This window comes from Cebus imitator, unplaced genomic scaffold (assembly GCF_001604975.1).
Source record: "Cebus imitator isolate Cc_AM_T3 unplaced genomic scaffold, Cebus_imitator-1.0 Scaffold68, whole genome shotgun sequence".
Lineage (NCBI taxonomy): Eukaryota > Metazoa > Chordata > Mammalia > Primates > Cebidae > Cebus > Cebus imitator.
In genome coordinates, this window is record NW_016107383.1 from 10,745,127 (window position 1) to 10,764,928 (window position 19,802).

At 43.4% G+C, this 19,802-nt stretch overlaps 1 long non-coding RNA gene and 1 pseudogene across 1 annotated transcript in view; both read right to left on the reverse strand.

Moving 5' to 3' along the window:
* Positions 1–1,883: 1,883 nt before the first annotated feature.
* Positions 1,884–2,002, reverse strand: LOC119471665 (annotated as a pseudogene).
* A 16,444-nt stretch (positions 2,003–18,446) lies between these two features.
* The window catches only part of LOC108305989, an 18,092-nt gene continuing 16,736 nt past the window's right edge, over positions 18,447–19,802 (reverse strand). The window contains exon 3 of the long non-coding RNA XR_001825969.1: positions 18,447–18,720. This is a non-coding gene — a long non-coding RNA (uncharacterized LOC108305989). The remainder of the gene's footprint in view (positions 18,721–19,802) is intronic.

Consider the following 19,802-nt stretch of genomic DNA (forward strand, 5'->3'; position numbering starts at 1 on the left):
AAAAAAAAAAAAAAAAAAAAAAAAAAAAAAAAAAAAAAAAAAAAAAAAAAAAAAAAAAAAAAAGAAAAGAAACTAAAAGTGACTATCTCCCAAATATTAATGGTTTATTATCTTACGTGTGGAGGATTTAGAGAAATTGCCCGTTTCTTCTGCATATTTTTATTTTTTTCTAGCTATAACACATTAATTTTATAATCAGAATAAAATTATGAAAAAATACACATAATGAACCAAAATCTCCTGTTTCTATGATATCCCTCTCCTCCACCCCCAGAGAAGTCTTTTTCCACTCTCTTCTCAAGAGAAGAAGAGATCTTGCCTCCATCTCTTTCCATGTTCTCACAGCTGGGGATAGGGAGGTGTCAGCCTTTTACCTGGAACAGCTTAAGCATCTCACTCCAAGAATTTCAAATAACCGTGTTCTTCAAATAGAACCTCCCGAACTAGAAATCATTACACCTAATGCTACCATATAAATACTGTGGGCTGGGTGCAGTGGCTCATATCTGTAATCCCAGCACTTTGGGAGGCTGAAGTGGGCAAATCACTTGAGGTCAGGAGTTCGAGACCAGCATGGCCAACATGGTGAAACCCTGTCTCTACTAAAAGTACAAAAAACAAAGTAGCTGGGCATGGTGGCGGGCACCCGTAGTCCCAGCTACTTGAGAGGCTGAGGCAGGAGACTCGCTCAAACCTGGGAGGTGGAGGCTTCGGTGAGCCTAGATCATACCACTGCACTCCAGCCTGGGCAACAGAGCAAGACTTTGTCTGGAAAAAAAAAATAAACAAATATTGCTTAGTATTTAATCAACCTCCTAAATAGTTTCATAAAACATGCAGCCACCTGGTCCCAATTAAAGGCAGATGAGATTTATCATGAGGAAGCCCGTTTGCCCATGGTCACCTGTCTCTCGCCTTCTTTCTAATGTTCCTCTGTCAGCAGCCTCTTGGGATCCCATAACCGAGCCGTGTTTGGATCCGTAGTGTCCAGAACAGTGTGCAGCCCCAGTAGACACTCAGTGAATGTTTGCGCAGACATACAAAAAGGAAGACAACAAAAGAAGCTGGCAGAAAAGAAAGTGAGAAAGATCTAGGAGTTGCTATCATCCCCAAGAGGCCCCTAGGAAGGGATGCATCTTGAGTTTAATATGCCAGTTCTAAGACAGGCAAAAGCAAGGCCTTGAGGGCAGAATGTTGGCGTTTGAAAGGAGCAAGAATGAATCCATTCATTCATTCATTCATTCACTCACTCATCACTCTAGCTCTATATTAAGTAGCTATAGATGGCCTATGATGTGCTTCAGGTTGTACCAGGGTTGTAAGCAGAGAGGGAGGTTCTCTGTGCTATTATGGAGCAGGTGCAGGACGAGGGGAAGGTTTTTTTTCTGTGACAGAGTCTCACTCTGTTGCTCAGGTTGGAGTGCAGTGGCGTGATTTCGGTTCACTGCAACCTCTGCCTCCTGGGTTCAAACAATTCTCCTGCCTCAGCCTCCCAAGTAGCTGGGACTAACACACACTACTGTGCTCAGCTAATTTTTTTGTCTATACTTTTTAGAGATGAGGTTTCACCGTGTTGGTCAGGCTGGTCTCAAACTCCTCACTTTGTGATCAGCCTGCCTCAGCTTCCCAAAGTGCTGAGATTACAAGCATGAGCCACCATGTCCAGCCCCTATTTTGCTTTTATTTATTCATTTGGAAACAGGGCCTCATTCTGTTACCTAAGTTGGAGTGCAGCAGTTGCATGATAAGAGCTCACTGCAGCCTTCACCTCCCTAGGCTTAGGTGATCCTCCCACCTCAGACTCTCAAAGTAGCTAGAGTCTCGAACTCATGTGCCACCATGCTCGGTTAAATCTTTTTTTTTTTAATTTATATTTTTATATTAGCGTACAGCACCCGGTATTCCCAGGCAGTCTCCCATCTAGGTACTAACCTGGTCCGACCCTGCTTAGCTTCCAAGATCAGACGAGATCCGACGCGTTCAGGGTGGTATGGTCATAGATAATTTAAGGAGTGTGATCTTACCATGTTTTCCAGACTGATCTCAAACTCCTGCACTCAAGTGATCCTCCCACCTCAGCCTCTCAAAGTGCTGGGATTACAGGCGTGAGCCACTGCACCCCGCTAGCTCAGGGTGGTTTGGACTAGGAGGTCAGACACTCAGCTTCATCTCAGAGCAAATCACTGAATCGCAATATCCTGTCCTGGCTCTGCTGGCCCCGGTCAGCCTCAGTTGTACTGCCCCAGCTTACCTCATCTAGTCATTCATTCCAGGGTTTATTGAACTCCACGTGCTGTGAGACATTGTGCTTGGTGCTGAGACTACAGGAATGATATGCCACAACCTCTCTCCTCCTGCGCTCACAGAGGAGCAGGGTGACGCTTGATGGCAAAGTGATGAGATCAGTGCTGTGAAGAGCCCAGCAAAGCGCTGTGGGGTGAGAGGGCCCGGGAAGTCTGGAGGGAAGGCTTACATGGCAGAAAACGTGGGCTTTAGCGTAAGAGTTGTTTTCCATAAGAAGAAAAAAAAGAGAGTGTCCAGAATTTACAACCTTTCTGCAGTGGCCCAGAGAGGAGGCAGCCTCCCCTTTGCCACTCTCCGTAAGGTGAGGATAGCCGCTGTGGCAGCCTTGATTCTAGCAGGATGCCAGCTAAGGACAGTACCAACGATCTCAAAGTATCTTCCCTCAAATTATCTATGAGGTACATAAGGAGAAATAGAAGGCATACTATGGAAAAAGCACAAATGATAGCTAGATGAAAAGAGTTAATATCACCCCTAAGGGACCAAAAGACATCATCATGTGTCTCTAGATGTGATACTTTCAGAAGGATACAACATCATTTATGTAACATTTCAGACAAAAATGCATAATGTGATTGAAATTATGAGAAAGAGTCAGACAATCTATATTGTCCATGAAATAATAGGCCTGTATTCTTAAAAACTGTCGTTGTCATAAATGACTAAGAAAAACCAAGACTCTTGCAGTTTGAGAAGACAAAAAGAGGTGACAACTAAATGGGATGCGCTGTCCTGAACTGGATTCTGGACAAGGAAAAAATAAATTCCTATAGAGGGCAAATGGGGACAATTGATTAAGTTGGAATATAGACTGTGTCTTTGATAAAAGCATTGTATCAATATTATTGTTTATTATTATTATTTTTGGATGTGGGCAAATCTCCTTTTAATTGCAAAAGACTTCATATTGGAATCACGAGAAGAGAAATCGCAGTGGCAATGCACATGTTGGCATCATCCATGAACTCAAAGTCACCACCCAGTTCAGAACTTAAAAATTGATACTGATTCAGATCCGCCAGGGCGCTCAGTAAAATCAACAGTACCACGGCATTGATGATCAGGTACCAGACGCCGAGCAGGATGGTGCCAGTGTGGACATGGCAGCACAGGCAGCAGCTGTTGGAGTAGAACCGTATTCAGGGCACAACCATCTTCATCGCTCCCCGCGCAGCGGCGCGAGCGCCTGTTTTCTGGAGCGTCGACCGCCTCGTCCCGGCCCGCCCCGCTGCTGCTGCCGGCTCCTGACCGCTCCGGATCCGGCCTGCAGGCCTCGCTCCTCGATCCCCCGAGAGCTGCGAGCGGCTTTGTATCAATATTATATTTCTGGAATTTGCTAATGGTTCTGTAGTTATGTAAGGGAGTATTTTTGTTCTTAAGAAACGTATGTTGAAATATTAAGGGATAGAAGGCATGATATTTTGTCACCTACTCTCAAACGATTCATAAAAAATGAATTAGGCAGCTGGGCGTAATGACTCACTCCAGTAATCTCAGCACTTTGGGAGGCCCAGGCGGCCAGATCACCAGGTCAGCAGTTCGACACCAGTCTGGCCAACATGGTGAAGCCCTGTCTCTACTAAAAAACACAAAAATTAGCTGGGTGTGGCGGTGGGCACCTGTAATCCCAGCTACTCAGGAAGCTGAGGCAGGAGAATCATTTGAACCCAGGAGGCGGAGTTTGGAGTGAGCCAAGATCGGGCCATTGCACTCTAGCCTGGATGACAAAGGGAGACTCCGTCTCAAAAAAAAAAAGAATTATGCAAGCATAAATGTAGAACATAGAGCCCGTACTAGACAGAAATAACAAATAAAACAGTGTGTTAACAACTGGTGGGTCTAGAGGAAGAGGATACAGAGTTTTTGCCGTATTGTACTATTCTTGAAACTTTTCAGTAGGTTAGAAATTATTTCAAAATAAAACATTCTGGGCCGGGCGCGGTGGCTCAAGCCTGTAATCCCAGCACTTTGGGAAGCAGAGGCGGGTGGATCACGAGGTCAAGAGATCGAGACCATCCTGGTCAACATGGTGAAACCCCGTCTCTACTAAAGATACAAAAAATTAGCTGGGCATGGTGGTGCGTGCCTGTAATCCCAGCTACTCAGGAGGCTGAGGCAGGAGAATTGCCTGAACCCAGGAGGCGGAGGTTGCGGTGAGCCGAGATCGTACCATTGCACTCCAGGCTGGGTAACAAGAGCGAAACTCCGTCAAAATAAAAATAAATAAATAAATAAATAAATAAATAAAACATTCTATAAAACAAAAACAAAATTGGAGTTACCTATTTTTTTTTTTTTTTTCCGAGACGAAGTCTTGCTCTGTTGTCTAGGCTAGAGTGCAGTGGTACGATCTCGGCTCACTGGAATCTCTGCCTCCCAGGTTCAAACTATTCTCCTGCCTCAGCCTCCCAAGTAGCTAGGGTTACAGGTGCATGCCACCACACCTGGCTAATTTTTTTTTAATTATTTTGTATTTTTAGTAGAAACAGGGTTTCACCATGTTGGCCAGGCTGGTCTCAAGCTCCTGACCTCAGGTGATTTGCCTGCCTCAGCCTCCCAAAGTGTTGGGATTACAGGAGTGAGCCATCGTGCCCTGTCTGGAGTTACCTATTTTTTAAAAAACTCAGATATGACAAAAAGAACATCTGTAATTGTATTAACCTCAGGTGATCCTTGTTTACACCATGGTGGTACTCAATCCAGAAATGCTTTTCAAACAAAACTGGAATTAGAATGATGCCAAAGTTTTGTTAGTAAAGCAAAGTATTGCCCATGGCTTTTCTCTGTACACACACACACACATACACATGGTTTATAATTCTCCATAATTATTAATGGTAATTCTGGGCGCGGTGGCTCATGCTTGCAATCCTAGCACCTTGGGAGGCCGAGGTGGGCGGATCACTTTGAGCTCAGGAATTGGAGACAAGCCTGGGCAACATGGTGAAACCCAGTCTCTACTAAAAATACAAAATGAGCCATGCCTGTGGTTCCAGCTACTCAGGAGGCTGAGGCAAGAGAATTGCTTGAGCTGGGAAGTGGAGGTTGCTGTGAGCTGAGATTGTACCACTGTACTCCAGCCTGGGCAACAGAGCAATACCCTGTCACACACACAAAAAAATTAATACTACCTATCATTATTTGTATTATTCAATTTTATAGAATTGACCTTATTTATCTAATCAATAGTTGCTAGATATAGGTTTTTTCCCCCCGTTTTCTCACTTTTTTTTGTTTTTTTTGTTTTTTTTTTTTTGAGACATGGTCTTGCTCTGTCACCCAGGCTGGAGAGCAGTAGAGATCGCAGCCCACAGCAGCCTTGATCTCCTGGGCTCAGGTGACCCTCTCACCTCAGCCTCCCAATAGCTGGGACCACAGACATATACCACCGTGCCCAGCTAATATTTTAAAAATTATTTTTGTAGAGACAGGGTCTCCCTATGTTGCCCAGGTTGGTCTCAAACTCCTGGGTTCAAGTGAACCTCCCGCCTCAGCCTCCCATGGTGTTGAGATTACAGGTATGAGCCACTACACCTGGGCTTTTCTCACTATTAACAAGGCTTCTGAGGTTATGCTTAAAGATAAATCTCTGAGTACGGTTATGAGCATGTCCTTAGGATAAATTCCTAGAATATGGAATACCTAGGTCAAAGGGCTAACATATTTTTAAGGCTTTTGACATGAGTAAAAAATTTTCAAATTTCCATTCCAAAAGTTCATCCCCATGCATTGCCTCACCAGTTTTTTATGAGATTATCTATTTTCAATTCCCTTACCTCCAATTGTATTGATTTATCATCTTTCATCTTTGCCAAATGCAATGAAGGGCATGGTCTCCCCTTTGTGGTTCTAATCCGTAGTTTGATTATTCCTTAGAGTGAACTTGAGCACTTGTGTTTCTTCTTTTTCCAATGATGGCTAATCATGTATTTCATCAAATCAAAGGACACATTGGTTATAAGACATATCACCATTATTTTATGTGCCATTAAAGAAAGAACAGTGCATCTCAATTTCTGAGATTTTGAAACATGTGCACTTAGAATTTGTGAAATCGGTACTTTAAAAACTACCTCCGAGATCCGTGGTCTGACAGCTCAGATTCAGGTCAAGAAATGAGGCTGCCTCGGGCCCTGTGTGGTTGGGCAAGCTTAACCTTCAGAATGATTTGCAAAGTCTTCTGGGGTTTTTCAGAACCTAAGAGCCATTATTAAAGCAAAGCTAATAATACCTTCCCTGACCAACTTGTTTTTCACTTTCCCTACTGTTTACTAAACACTGATGTTCTGTGTCATCCCCAGTGTCTGCACATGAGGAGTTTGCAATTTAATGGGGAGACAAACAGATAATTGTTCTGCTGGGGAAGTCATGTAAGGCTAAGAGAAGGAGGTAAAGAGGCAGAGGGAGAGCTTGATCTTGTGAGATTTATTCATTCAGCAAATATTTTCTCATCCTCACCATGTGCCCGGGACTATGCTAGGTGCTGAGGTTGAGTGAGTATTTTTTTTTTTCTTGAGACCAAGCCTCACTGCATCACCCAGGCTGGAGTGCTGTGACACAGTCTTGGCTCACTGCAACCTCCACCTGCCAGGTTCAAGCGATTCTCCTGTCTCAGCCTCCTAAGTAGCTGGGACTACAGGTATGTTCCACCATGCCCAGCTAATTTTTCTATTTTTAGTAGAAACAGGGTTTCACCATGTTGGCCAGGCTGGTCTTGAACTCCTGACGTCAGACAATCCACCAGCCTCGGCCTCCCAAAGTGCTGGGATTATAGGCATTAGCCACCGTGCTAGTGGTGGGCGTTTTTGAGATGTGCATAAGGGATGGGCATTTGGGGCAGAGGAAACAGTAGGGACAGTGAGGTAAAGGAATAGGAGCTGAAGTCTTTCCTGGGAAACAGGGAGTGGTTCCCAGGAGGGAAAGCTACAGAAGATGGGGCAGAAGATGGGGCAAAAGATGGGATATTATCAACCCCATTTGGTTGATGCAGATATTGAGGCTCAGAAAGACAAGTTATGCAATGTTCGAGGGCCCCATAGCAAAGGACTACTGCATGGTATTGGATTTATCTGTTTATGCATCTGGCTCTCCATCCCTGCTCCAACTATGAGCTCTTTAAAAGAAGAAGGCACCATCTTTCATTCTAAGTACCTAGCACAGTGAGGTCCCATTATGGATGTTGCCATACCTACTTGTTAAATGAATGAACGAATGAATGAATGAATGAGTGAGTGAACTATTACGGAAGTGATGACTCAAGTCCCCTTCCTGCAGCCCACAGGTCTGAATGAGTTCAGTCTCAAAGAACTGGTTATATCATTTCTGTCCGGGTGTTTCCTAGAGGCCTACACTGCCCAGTCCCTGGTCCCACCTTGCCTGGATTGTGCAAGGAAGTGGCTTCACTGGTCTAACCACTCTAAATTAAAACCCTGCTCGGCCTCTGCGAAGGCAACCTGAGGTGGAAGGACAGGCAGTACCTCCTAGAGCCTCAGGGTGAGCACGGGGAGGCCTGTTACAGGAACCACCCCTTCCTGCTGAGACTTCCCTAGAACAGTAACTCACGGGAGCTGCTCTAGCCATTTAGGCAAATCCTGTTTCCAAGGTAATTTGCCTAATGAGAAGGATGAGTAAGGGCTGCATGAACTGTAAAAGGCTGTGCGAACAGGAGGGATTGCTATTTGGTATTGCCACGAATCTCGCGGAAAGAGAGTTCTAACAGGGACTTTAGTCATCCCTTTGTTCGCTGTCTCCGTTTCGCAGGTGAGGACAGTGAAGCCAAAGAGGGACGGGGCTTGGCCAAAGTTATCCAATAGGCAAGGAGGCATAGAAAGATAGCACACTGGTAAAAAGCTGGTGCACCTGCATAGACAAATGGGTCCAACCTCAGCTTCACTCATTATTAGCTGGGGGGAGCCTGGGCAGGTAAATCAGTTCTCTAAGCATCAGATTCTTCATCTATAAAATGGAATAATGATAATTAGTTTAAGGGTTGTTGTAAGGATTGAATAAGTAACAAATGAATGTAAAGACCTTTATATATACCTGGAATGTAGAAGGTGATGAATAAATGTTAGGCGTTATTACTTTGCTACTATCATTATTTAGTATTATATTCTGGCAGAGCTGGGCTAGGAAACACAACCTCCTGACTCCCATTCTGCCTTCTGCAGTCACCAAACTCCTTGAGTTCAGCATATCAGACTGTCTAAGTTTACTAGAGCTTCATTCATTCATCACATATTCAATGATCGCCTTTTCTGTATTGAGGAAATGCTAGTTACTGTATGCATAAGGGGTGGTAACGGGGAGTGAGCACACGATAAGCAAGAGTTATAAAAATGAAACAAACATAGTCCATGCTGTCAAGGTGAGTACAGCCTGGAGAAATTAGACATGGGAGGGAAAGGAGGAGCTATCCCTATGTATAAAAGGCAAACCATCTTACAAAGTGAAATTGATTCTGGAAGCCATTTTGAGAGATCACGGAGCCATTCAGAAACCTGGGTAAGTCCAAGCCTGTCCAACATCTTCTGGGATCAACATAAAACCCCATATACCAGGACAAAACCTCCACACACACCACTCCTGGTTCTGATGGCAGATGCCTCGTCCCCCAACCCAGGGGCTAGAGAACCTAAATGGCCCTGTCTGGGGACTTGAGGGAACCCAGGACTCTCCCCTTCAGGGAACTCAGCTCCATACTGTCACCAGTTCTCCTTTTTGAAACAGAAATGTGCTGCTCTGTGCAGAGCAGCAGGCATCCATGGAAGAATCAGATCAGGACAACATCTGTCTCTGCCCTTGGGAGAGGTGAGATCATGTTTGTACAAGGACTGGAGATAAGGCTTTAAACAAGAGGCCTGGGGCGGCTGTCCATCGGCTGCCACGTCAAGGTCAGGCAGCATCAAAGTCAGAGAGGCCTTCAGAAATGAACATGCAGCAGCTTCTCTAAAAGCAGCAATGAAAACGACTCAAAATCAAGAGAGGAAAGGGGGAAAAAAACGACAGGCTGTGAGCCAAGCACTTTCATAGACGCCATCTAATTTATTCTTTACCACAGTCACATTTTACAGATGAAGGCACCAAAGCTTACAAAGGGTAAGAAACCTGCCCCAGATAATTGATGGTGAAACCAAAACTTAAATCAATACCCCAGAATTAACACATGATAAAAGAGCAAGGGATGTCTGGATTGGTTCTTAAGCCCCGCCAAACCAGAATAATGAGAAGCAAAAAGCATACTGTCCATTGGAACACGATTTCTTTTTTTAAATCCAGCTTAAATCACACCCCTGCCTGCTGGATCACTTTCATCAGAACATCCACTCCCTATTCCAAATTCCTTTAATTAAGTTTTTTTGTTAAATATGTTTACTATGTTTTAATTTTTAGCTCCGACAAACAAGTGAGAACATGTGAAGTTTGTCTTTCTGTGCTTGGCTTATCTCACTTAATAACTTCCAGTTCCATCCATGTTGTTGCAAATGACAGGATCTTGTTAGTTTCTTTATCTTGAAGTGGAACTATGAATGTCCTCTTTACAGGTTGTTCTGAAGTATTTTAGAGATACAACACTTAACACGCCTAGTACAGTACCTCTTATGTGGAGCCTCCTTTCCCCTTGCTGTGTGTTTCCATGTGGAGGGACATCAATGGATGCAACACTCCTGGCTTCTTTCTGGTCCTGTGTTCAGCATTCCGCAAGAAGGAATTACCTCCTTGGCAAATTTGGGAGTAGGAAATGGGCATATGTATACCCACCCGCATCTACTTCTCCTTTGGAATTCAGCCACCACCAGAAGCACACATTCTGCCCTATTCTTCCATACATTATATATTTCTGCGAAGGCACAGTACGGGGGGAGGCCAGCATTTTTCCATCACTGCCCTGGACCAGGTATGAGTCAGGCTGATTCTGGTCAGCAGAAGCCTGTAAACCTAAGCTCAGCTCTCCAATACTGTCTCTGACATTTTGTTCTCCACCTGCCCGCCTCCTCTATTATTTTAAATGGTTTGGAACTGAGTGGGAACCACAAGAAGGTGGTGGTCAGTATCCTTTAGAAACCTGCTCTAATTTCAGTATGTTCTGCATCAGGCTTTCAATAAATAGGAATTGTCATTTGTACCAAAAGTAAACTTCTTGTATTTATGGTGCTGACTCTGCCCCTTCTATGTCCTCTCTAAGGCAACTCCCTCAGTGCTGCCCACCCTAAGCTGATGTTCTTTCCCACCACTCCCAGGACACTTCCTAGCAGTGTTGACCTGAGCTCAACCATCAGTAAGTACCTTGCTGGGACACTTCCTTAAGCCCTGCCCCAGAAAAGTAAACTTCCTTTTCCAAGAAGCAAGATACATATTCCTTTTGCTGGAAGTTTTTTATGGTAGGTTCTCAGCTGTTTGTTTTTTGATGTAGACTCTCTGGTGCATCTATGAGGCTCTCTGCTTGCTTTCCTGTTAATATGAGAACATGGAGGTGATAGAAGAGTTAATTTTCAGAACTCAAAGGAGCTTCCCTGCTAATCTCCACTGTTTGTAAAAATGTGAGCTCTAGCCAAAGCAGTAGTGCTAATAGTTAATTAACTAGCAGGGGAACCATGGAGTAGTGGGATTTAAATACCCATATGCACACCTGCAATCCCCTTTTAAATTCCCCAAGACCCTGCATTTGGAAAATGGCAACGAGGAAATCCATAGCAACCTTTATGTGGGTTGAGGGATTATAAGTGATTTTGACCTTCTTCAGACGTCTCAATGTTTTAAAATAAATTTTCTACAATGAGTGTGTTTTAATTTTAAAATCAAAAGAAAAAGTGATTAAATATAAAACTCACCTGAAAAAAAAATATGATTTGGAGAGATGCAAAATAATTCCCAGAGCCTTCAGTAATACTTATTGGGTACCTAGTATTGACAAGGCACTGCGCCATTTGCTGTGGAGAATGCAAAATGTGTAACCCACGGTCCTTGCCTGAAAGGGATGAGGCCACAGGAACAACCACCTCCTGAATTTGTAAGTTGCAGAGGTTGGGCTAGGGTGATCCTCAAGGACGTGGAAGTGACTTATAGGCAGTGTCTGTTTAGCGCAACAAATTTTTACTGAGGATCTATGTGCCAGGTCCTGTCTTAGATGCTGAGATATGTTAATCCATAGAAACGGAAAGAAAATTGCTGGTTGCCAGCAACTGGGGGGAGGGGAAGATGGAGACTGACTGCTTAATGGGTGTGGAGGTTACCTGGGTGGGAGGTGATGGAAAGCGGTGGTGTTTGCATAACCCTGTGAAGGCACTAAATGCCACTGAATTGAACACTTTAAAATGGTTGATTTGATGTGTTTTGTATCAATAAAGAAAGGGGGGAAACTTTATCCTATGTGAACTCCCTAGTTATCTTCTATCTCTCCTGAGTAACCCACGTGTCCCGAATGTTAGTCCATATTTGCTGTGTGTGCTCCTTTGCTTCTGTTCACTCTGAACCTACTGTAATCTGGCTTCTTTGCCCCCACCAATTCCCTGAAGCCACTAATAACTGCATAATTATCAAATCCAATGATCATTTTAAAATTCTTTTCATAATCCTTATCAAACTAATACACCCAACTACACTTTGGGCATCTTTACTTAGATGCCCAATTCCAGAGGCCTCACTTTTTCATCTGTAAAATAATAAAGCACCCGTCTCATAGGGCTGTTGTGAGGATTGAGCACAGTGATGGTCTGGTCAATGTTTAGCAACCAGGTCTGGGGACGGAGGACTCCTGATTCATAGCATTTGCTGATTTCTGTGGTGTAAATACTCCCACTAAGGCTGATTTGAAGAAACCAATGTAACATTATTGCACGTGGAATTAAGAGTTGTGAACCATTCTGTCTTCCTTGCATCATGCAGATATGGTAGATATTACCTGAGCCTGGATGATAGTGAATGGTAGTAAAATAATTAGGAACTGATGAGTTTCTATTATATTTGTTTATACTGTAATGTATTTAATTGTGAGTTTATATAACTTGATTTTTAATAACTGCTGTGTTTAGTGACTGGCTTGCAAAGTTCTTGGAAATTTAATAATCAGCTCTTGCAAGCCAATCCAAGCTGGCTCTAGGTTCTGTTGAATGAACTACAGCTTGTACCTGGCTTAGGAGAGAACTCAGCATATGTGAAGTGCTCTCTAAATGGTAGCCAATGTGATTCTTGTCATTTATTTTATTACACAATTTATGATTGTAGTAGAAAAGTTAGGAGAGACACATTTTAAATGAATCTTTTTTATGATTTTTGGGGTCGCATTATTTAGAGGAACATGAACTTGAGGTATGCCCGTGCAACATGGTTTATTCATAAACTTACTGTATTTGGCATAAATTCAGAACTGAGACCTGAAGAAGAACTAAAAACCTTAGTTAAAAAGGATAAAAATTGCCAGGTGCAGTGGCTCACGTCTGTAATCCCAGCACTTTGGGAGGCTGAGGTGGGCGGATTACCTGAGATCAGGAGTTTGAGACCATCCTGACCAACATGGAGAAACACTGTCTCTACTAAAAATTAGCCAGGCGTGGTGGCGCATGCCTGTAATCCCAGCTACTTGGGAGGCTGAGGCAGGAGAATCACTTGAACCCGGGAGGCAGACATTGTGGTGAGCTGAGATCTCGCCATTGTACTCCAGCCTGGGCAACAAGAGTGAAACTCCATCCCTCCCCCAAAAAAGGTATAAAAATTTCGACTTACTGTGTTATTGCAGGTGACAGCAGGATGTTGGAGGCAGTTTTTCACCAGGGGCTGGAGAAGCAGCAGGAAGGGTCACAGTGTGCAGTGCTGTGCCGCAGTCAGAAGCAGCAACCTGGAGGTACTGTCGCGCTCTGAAAAACGACGTCCTGGGTCAGCAACGGACCCATGGGCCACGGTGGTCCCACGAAATTACGACGGAGCTGAGAAAGTCGACCTAGTGATGTTGGAGCCACAGTATACAGTGCAAGACATTACTTGTGCGTGGTGATGCTGTATAAACAATGGTACAAAATAGAGCAATACAATCATGTACAGTACAGAGTACTTGATAATGATAGCAAACAATTATGTTACCAGTTCATGTATTTACTATACTTATTATTGTTATTTTAGAGAGCACTCTTTCTACTTATACAAAAAAGGTAATGGTAAAACATCTTCAGGCAGGTCCTTCAGGAGGCATCCAGAAGGTGTTGTTATTATAGGAGACGACAGCTCCATGCATGTTATTGCCCATGAAGCTCTTCCAGTGGGACAAGTTGTGGGGGCGGAAGACAGCGAAAAAGATGGTTCTGAGCCCCTATAGGTCTAGGCTAACATGTGTTTGTCTTTTAGTTTTTTGTTTTAAAAAGTAAAACCATTTTTAGAAGTAGGGAAAAGCTTATAAAACAAAAATATAAAGAAAGGAAATATTTTTGTACAGCTGTTCAATATGTTTGGGTTTTAAGCTAAGTGTTAATACAAGAGTCAAAAAGTCTACAGTAGCAGACAGTAATGACCTTCACATTCACTCACCACTCACTTGCTGAATCACCCAGAGCAGCTTCCAGTCCTGCAGGCTCCATTCACCTTAAGTGCCCAATGTAGGTGTGCCATTTTTTACAATTGTCTATGATATTCAGTACAGTGAAGTGCTGTACAGATTTGTAGCCTGGGACCAATAGGCTAGAGTATATAGCCTAGGTTTAGAGTGGGCTAGAGTATCTAGGTTCGTGTAAGTACACACTATGATGTTCATACAAGGATAAAATTGCCTAATGATGCATTTGTTAAAACAGATCCTCATTGTTAAGCAACACATGACTATATGTATGTTCCCGAATTAGTCTGTTCTCACACCACAAATAAAGATATATCTGACACGGGGTAATTTATAAAGGAAAGAGGTTTAATGGACTCACAGTTCCACATGACTGGGGGGCCTCACAGTCATGACGGAAGGCAAAGGGAAAGCAAGACATGCTTTACATGGTGGCAGGCAAGAGGGTGTGTGCAGGGAAATGTCCCTTTATAAAACCACCAGGTCTCCTGAGACTTACTATCCCGAGAACAGCATGGGAAAGAACACCCCCATGATTCAATTACCTCCCACCAGGTCCCTCCCACAACACATAGATATCATGGGAGCTACAATTCAAGATGAAATTTGGGTGTAGACATAGCCAAACCATGTCAGTACCCTTGTAAGATATAGAATATTTTGTCATGTGTGTGTGTGTGTGTGTGTGTATGCATGCATTTAAAGAATAGAATATTACTGTCCTCCAGTTTCCTGTTTCCTTTTCATTTCCCGTAGCGCTGTTTCTGTGGTCTGCATTACTGCACATAGGTATTTGTATCCGTCATGGTTCAGGCAGGAAAAAGATGGACATACACATTGCATAGTTGGAGAATTAGTGAAAGGACTATTAACAGAGGTGTGCACAGGGTTAGGAAAAGTACCGGATGACAGTGAGGTGCCCTGGAGCTAGGAACAGCCATGGGACCTAACCATGTCCTAGACTGGAAAGGCCAACTTCATTGAGAGAGCCACCTGGAAAGGTCACAGGAGCTGTGGGGATGCAGCCATCAGCTGCCCCCAGGGAAGGACCTTGCTCCCCGGCAGGGAGGGAGGGAGGGGTATAAAGACTCCAGCTTCCCTTTCCTGCCACCTTCTGGATCTCTTATCAGTGCTTCCCATTGCCCAAACCCAGTCAGAAGGCAAAGAGCTAACAAGCCCATTGATGCACGCCCTGCAGATGAGGCTCCAAGGACCAGACCTGGGCTGAGATAAACAGACAGCCCATCTAGAGGTGCAATGGAAGGCGTCCAGCACAATATTGCAGGACATAAGTCAACCATATTAGGATAAACGTTAATAGTGGGGAGTGGAGAGGGAGTGAGAACTTGGAATGTAAAAAGAGCATATGAAAACAAGAAGTTGTTTGCACGAATGTTCAGGATCATCATGTCTTAAACGGAGGAGTCTAATTAACTCAACTCTCAACTCTGAGGCAGAAAAGAGAAAGCAAATCTGACGTTTGTTAGAAAGGCAGCAACCCTACTAAAGAAGTCTTTGGAAAACATCCTTTTCCCCCATACTGTTTGTGTGGCAATCCAGACCTTCCCATCTGAGCTCCGGGCTGGAGAGAGAATTGAGTCCTTGTGTAAAAGAATAGGTTGACCACAGGAAGAGGCCCAGGGCGAGGTCTGTTAGATGAAAAACAAAAGCAGAAATTGTGTGGGCAGGAGAATGGGTCTCAGGAGCGTACTTAAAAATCTGTATTTATTAAGAAAGAGGAAGAGATAGACGTGTAGGCAATTAGGAAGGGATGATGCTTTTCTTGTAAAAAAAAGGTGTGTGTGTGTGTGTGTGTGTGTGTGTGTGTGTGTGTGCGCGCGCGCGCGCATGCGCGTGCGTGCACAAAGAAAAATGGCAGCAAAACGCCAAAATATGAATATGAATGGTGGTTGTCTTTGGATGTGGATTATGAGTTGTTTTTATTTATTTTATCTGCTTTCTTGCATTTTCTAATTTTTACAAAGTAAACCTGAGTTATTTATGCAGTAAGAAAGGATTTAAGCAAGAAAGGAGTAATATCTATGCAAAACACTAATAGACCGATGGCATCTGAAGGTTGTGCCACATTTCTTCCCTCTGCTCACCTTTTCTTCCTCCTCATCTCCCCTCCCTTTTCTGCCTCCAGGTTCTGTACATGACTTATTAGCTCAGAGCAAGCTGACTGACTGAGTCATTTGCAGTGGAAAGTCACAGACATGACTTGGGCTTGGCTGAAAACAAGTGGATCATCAAAATGATTAAATTATAAGCGCCACTTGGGAACATTCTCTACCTTCCACCAAGAGGCTGAATTGAATGGGGCTTAAAAAGTAATCCTTCCTTGAATTTGATACTTATGTCAGTTTCTCAGGGCTGCCATAACAAATTACCACAAACTGAGTGGCTTGAAACAACAAATATTTATTGTCTCAGAGTTCAGGAGTCAGAAATCAAGGTGCTGTCAGAATTTGCTTCTTCTGGAGGTGCTGAGGAATGATCTGTTTCACGCCATTCTCCCAGCTTCTGGTGGCTGTGGCCAATTCTCGGCATCCTTGGCTTGTAGCCGCATCTCTCTAACCCAGGGGTCCCCAACCTCCAGGCCACAGAGGGTCCACGGCCTGCTAGGAACCAGGTCGCACAGCAGGAGGTGAGTGACTGGTGAGTGAGCATTATCAGCTGAGCTCTGCCTCCTGTCAGATCAGCAGCAGTAGCAGATTCTCATAGGAGTTTGAATCCTATTGTGAACTACACATGTGAGGAATCTAGGTTGTGTGCTGTGTGCTTATTATGAGAATCAAATGCCTGATGATCTGTCACTGCCTCCCATTGTCCCCAGATGGGACCATCTAGTTGCAGAAAAGAAACAACCTCAGGGCTCCCACTGCTTCTACATTTGGTGAGTTGCATAATTATTTTAATATACATTATTTCTGGCCCATCGGAAAACCGTCTGCTATTTCTCTTCTTTCCTTTCCTTTCTTTTCCTTTCTTTTCTTTCTTTCTTCTTTCTTTCTTCCTTTCTTTCTTCCTTTCTTTCTTTCTTTCTTTCCTTCTTCTTTCTTTCTTTCTTTCTTTCTTTCTTTCTTTCTTTCTTTCTTTCTTTCTTCTTTCTTTCTTTCTTCTTTCTTTCTTTCTTTCTTTCTTTCTTTCTTTCTTTCTTTCTTTCTTTCTCTCTCTCTTTCCTTCCTTCTCTCTCTCTTTCTTTTCTTTGTCTCTCTCTCTCTCTCTCTCTATTTCTTTCTTCTTTCCTTCTTTCTTTCTTTTTGACACAATCTCACTCTATAGCCCAGTCCAGAGTACAGTGGCACAATCTTGGCTCACTGCAACCTCCACCTCCCAGATTCAAGTGATTCTGCTGCCTCAGCCTCTTGATTAGCTGGGATTGCAGGCGTCCACTACCACAACCAGCTAATTTTTCTATTTTTTTAGTAGAGACGAGGTTTCACCATGATGATCAGACTGGTCTCAAACTCCTGACCTCAAGTGATTGGCCCACCTTGGCCTCCCAAAGTGCTGAGATGTTCTATTTCTTCATGGTTCGATCTTGGTAGGTTGTATGCATGTCCAGGAATTTATCCATTTTTTCTAGGTTTTCAAATTTGTTGGTATACAGTTGTTTTTTTTTTTTAATTTTTAATATTTTTTTATTTATTTCTGGCCCATGGGAAAATTGTCTGCCGTGAAACTGGTCCTTGGTGCCAAAAAGGTTGGGCACTGCTGCCCTAACCCCTCTCCCTCTGTGCCCTATGGCCTTCTTCCCTGTTTGTCTCCAAACCTAACTCTCTGCATAAGGACACCAGTCATTGGATTTAGGGCCCATTCCAATGCCATATGACCTTATTTAACTTGATTATATTTTCAAAGGTCATGTTCCCAAATAAGGTCATATTTGCAGATAATGGGGAGTAGCGCTTTGACATCTCTTGTTGGGAGGGACATAATTCAACCCACAACAGTGCTATTTGCTAAAAACTTAGAATTTTTTAACAGAGAAAATACATACTTAGGAGTATTTATGAAATAGTCATGAATATTTTAAAACTTCTTATTGAAGTTTAACATAACACAAAGAAGTACAAACTCGTAAGTGTTCAGCTCCATGAACTGTGACACAGCCATGGAGCCGTCACAAAGTGACACAGCCATGTCATCAGCACCTGGACCAAGACTCCGAACATTACCTTTCCTGCAGAAGCCTTCCTCTGTCCCTCCACTGGTCCTCACCTTTAGCATCATAGGTGTGGTTTATCTACTATTGAACTTTATGCATACGGAGTAATACAGAATCCACTTTTTTTGTGGCTGGTTATTTTGCTCAACGTTATGTTTTTGAGACTCATCCATGTTGGGTGAGACTTTTTTTTTTTTTTTTTTTAGATCATGTTTATTCCTAAGCCCCAACCACACATGTTCTACCCCTCAAGATCCCTGAGACCCAGGCTGTGGGCTGGAAAACGAAGGCACAGTGTCAGAGGGTCCCTGAACACCCAAGAGTGCTGACCTTCAGGGACCCACCTGCACTGCCCACAGGCCTGGCACAGCAGGAGGCACTCCTGTTTCCGTCCCTTCTGTCTCTGGTCTTCAGAGCAGGGTTTCTCCTGAGTCCTCTGTCAGCCTTGACTCTGACTGTGAGGCAGATGGGAGCCAAAGCCCCAGTGAAGCTCCAGGAGGCCGGTGGCCCTCAGGGGAACAGATGCAAAACCAGGCACAGGCCTGCCTTCTGGCCAGCATCTACCTATCAGGCCCAGAATGTCTGTGCAGTTGGAGTGGGCTCCCCAGAAGGAAAAACAAGCTTAGTCTAGTGCTAGGGGACAGAGAACTGGGGGCTCAAGAATGCACCCCAAAACAGGCTGCCAGATTAAGGACCCAGGGGGCTGGCTGAAGAGAAGTCATTGTTTACTTTAAATTGCCATGCAGATTTCATTCTATGGCTGTTCCACCATTATTCTACTGTTGATGGATATTTGGGTTGTTTCTGTTTTGTTTTTTGTAACTACAAACAGTGCAACTGTTAATATTTTTGTACATGTCTTTTGATGGACATATTTACGTACCTCTGTTGAGTATATACCCAGGAGTAGAACTGTTGAATCACAGAGTAGGTGTATGCTCAGCTGTGGTAGATACTGCCAAGGAGTTTTTCAGAGTAGTTGTATTAATGTGTACATTCATCACCAGCGCACAGGTGTTCCAGTTGCTCTATATCATCAGCAATCCTTTGTAATGTCTTTTTTAGTATAACCATTCTAGTGGATGTGGATATCTTTGCAAACAAGGTGTTCAATTCATCATTGTTTATAGATGACAAACAAACTTGGAAATGTTTAATGACATGAAAAGACGCTTATAATATATTTAGTTAAAACATTTATAAAACCCTATAAACCCATTTTAAAAAAGCAACAGAAATCCATATATCTCTCTCTTCTTTACCTCCTATCTATATACATCCTTAGCATTCCTCTCTTGAAATGCTTCTCCCCAATTATTTTCATAGATGTGCTTTCCTATATTTCAGGTCTGGTATTTCATATACCTGTTGGCCATTTGTATGTCTTCTTTTGAGAAATGTCTTTTCAGATGTTTTACCCATTTTTAGATCTGATTTTTGGGGTTTTTGCCATTGAGTTGTTTGAACTCATTATATATTCTGATTGTTGATCCTTTGTCAGATGGGTGGTATGCAAATATCTTCTCCCATTCTGTAGGTCGTCTCCTCACTTTATTTTGCTGTGCAGAAGCTTTTAGCTTGATGCAATTCCACTTGTCTGTTTTTGCTTTGGTTGCCTGTGCTTTTGAGGTCTTGCACAAAAAATCCCAGACCAGGCCAGGCACAGTGGCTCGTGCCTGTAATCCCAGCACTTTGGGAGGCCGAGGTGGGTCAATCACTTGAGATCAGGAGTTCAAGATCAGCCTGGCCAACATGGTAAAACCCTGTCTCTTCTAAAAATACAAA